Source organism: Halyomorpha halys, unplaced genomic scaffold (assembly GCF_000696795.3).
Source record: "Halyomorpha halys isolate HHAL.00 unplaced genomic scaffold, Hhal_1.1 Scaffold456.1, whole genome shotgun sequence".
Lineage (NCBI taxonomy): Eukaryota > Metazoa > Arthropoda > Insecta > Hemiptera > Pentatomidae > Halyomorpha > Halyomorpha halys.
This window is the reverse complement of record NW_027106823.1, coordinates 749,192-752,114: the sequence shown is the minus strand read 5'-3', so window position 1 is coordinate 752,114 and position 2,923 is coordinate 749,192. Positions and strand designations below refer to the sequence as shown.

The following is a 2,923-nucleotide window of genomic DNA, read 5'->3' as shown; positions in this document are numbered from 1 at the left end:
TACAACAGAAGAAAAAAAAAAAAATTCAATAATAACAATTAAACATCCCTGTTTCATACAGATGATGAGTGTATGACCAATTTTATCAATTAACTGAATAAAATTTAATGAAAAGAAACAAAACTATAATTTTTAATTGTAATAATACATTGTTCTATAATTTAAAGGACCTGATGCAGATTGCACTATAAGATTTTTCGATTGCATTGATTCTTTTCTGATTCTTTACTTTTTTAAACGAACTGCGTGGTAAACATTTCAACAATCAGCAATCGGGACAAATATAAATAAGTTCTCATTAAATCAATACATTTTTAGGAGGTTAAATGTGGAAATAAATTAAACAGTGTTTTCATTTTTTCATTAAATAAAAAAGGTTAAATTAAGAACATTTTATCTATCTTTTTTTTTTTAATTAATAAGTTCTCTTTAAATTTAAATATTTTACTCCAAAATAGTATCTACTACATTACTAACTTGATCAGTGGCATTATAGTCGAAAAAATATTTATGGGGCAAATAAGTACTTATTGACACTCTAACTATAATAAAAAATGTATTGTAAAACAATGGTGAACATAAAAATAATTATAAGTACCTATCATGATGATATTATAGTGAAAAATTCAAGTTATTCAGTAGTGAATACTCTTTCCTGCAGTGCAATACATGAAAGTACTTCCTAGTCAAAAGCTAACTAAATATTCTTATAAACAAGTAAAGTTTAGAACAGAAAATATGACATTTTTCATGATTTCGTGACTTCAACAACAATTAGTGTTACTTATTTCAGAGAATACAAACATTTTCTCACGATATTACCATACTATTGTATAACACGATTAATTCATAATTCATAGTTTCAAAGTGTAGGTATTGTAAATTTAGTTACATGCAAGTAAACGTTTATCAGCTAAAGGTTCCAAATCATCTTAGCCTTGTAATAAATTACTTGGGAAAACAATCTAAGCAATGCAACGTTTCATGAAGGCAATGATTTAATTATGATTAAAGAATTCCTTTATGTTGTCTATTGTCATCTTTCGAAATGTCGAAATATAAGTATATTAAAATAATTAATACAAATTCTTTTCATGAATAAATAAATTAATAGTTATAGATCAAACAGCAGATATCTATATTTTGCTATCTAACAAAAGTGTTCCATATTTAAATTTGGTCAATTAAAGTAATTTTAATAAAGCTAAAAAAAATGAATATTATCAAAATAATTAATTATTTTACATTTATAAGTAAAATTAAAAAAAAAGTCTACAAAATAGAATTAAAAATAAACATTTTTTAAAATTGAAATTATAAAAAAAGTTGCGCCCAACGTGGGGCTCGAACCCACGACCCTGAGATTAAGAGTCTCATGCTCTACCGACTGAGCTAGCCGGGCTTGCTGGGAAACACTGATATATCATGTCTTGGCCATAGTCAGGTCAACATAAAGATAAATTAATTTATTTTTGTATAATAATTATTTTATCTCATTTATGAGTATAAATTAAGCAAATTCAACAATTGAAACACCTGAATAAAAACCTACCTAAAGTCTATTTAACTAAATTTTATACTTTAAAGAGAGAAAAAAAGCTTTGATTTTATAAAAATGGATTAACCCTTAGGGGCTTAGGGAATTTTTTATTTCTACCTAAACGAAATGGCAGAAGTAGAACATAGAGGGAATTGGATTTTTTATTACCGGGCATGTGGTACCAGCAGATTTGTTTTCTACTAATAACTCATTCTTTTCGCTTGCGGTTTTTGGTTCAATTATATTTAATTATGAAAATTTATCTACCTTGATCATTAGTTATACTTATACTATATACAAACCATGCTTAAGCTACCGACTTTAATAAGGAGATAGGATAGATTTGCACCAATAGTACATGGCAGTAGTAAGTACAAAAAATATTATTTCAGAATTACCTAAAATGAAGTGTTTGAATTTACCGTCATAGTAGAGTTTCACTTGTGCTGAATTTTCCTCATTTCAAGTATTATTTGAATTTTTATATCAGCAAATAGCTGAAATTGGACATGGCATTCAGCTTAATGAGATAAGCAGTATTTTTTAGTGTTAATGACCGGTCATTCAAGAAAGGTCTTGAAAATACTTTCTGTTTTATATCATCCTTTAGATAATATTTTAATAGATGATATATATATGATAATTTTAACTATTCTTTTGCCTGTAGAAGTATAGCTTCTATTTTAAGTTTTGATGCTTCTGGTACAAAAACATAAGTCAGTTTAATCCAGTTTAAAGAATAATAATCGTTTAGTAGTAGTAATAAAATGTAAATTAGTTTTGAGAAGGGCTTACTAAACTAAAAAAAAAATCATGAGTAAACTAACATCGCAAAAATAATAAAGCTTAATTTTTTTTTTTTTTTTATTAAAGTGCCTTCCTATATTAGTTATTGGTGCATCTTCCTTAGATCCTAAAATAAAAACACCAACAGTTTGGTTGCAGTCGTTTCTAGGGGGCTGCTACTGCCACAATAAAATGTACTCTTCATCTATGAATCTATAAATTTTTATTGAGATCTTTAACTGAGCTTAAATACTAAAACAAAACAAAGAAGTATGAATGGAACACAATAATAAATTAAATAAATGAAGCATTCAGGAATGTGTTTAAAATGCCCCTTAAATACATCATCAGTGCAATGCTCAAGTGGCGTGAGAATTTTGTATCAAATTGTTGTTTTCGGATAATTTTTTAAAAATTACAGTTACAGATTAAGGCAGTTAATTTCAAATTTTAATATTTAGTCACATGCACATACAATTAGGCATTTTTGGCTTTGTGAAGAAAGTTTCTCTTCCAAGAAAAGCTCGTTTAATGTAACTGAAACCAAACTAACCAAATATGGAAATACCAGGGCATTCAAAAAGTCCTGTCGTTTTT

The 2,923-nt window shown here is 26.9% G+C and overlaps 1 protein-coding gene and 1 non-coding gene across 3 annotated transcripts in view; both read right to left on the bottom strand.

Moving 5' to 3' along the window:
- Positions 1-2,923, bottom strand: part of LOC106692150 (protein PALS1) — a gene marked incomplete at its 3' end in the record, with an annotated part of 447,466 nt that overhangs the window by 314,407 nt on the left and 130,136 nt on the right.
- TRNAK-CUU (transfer RNA lysine (anticodon CUU)) lies at positions 1,330-1,402 on the bottom strand. Its single transcript has one exon. It is a non-coding gene; the product is annotated as a tRNA-Lys (tRNA).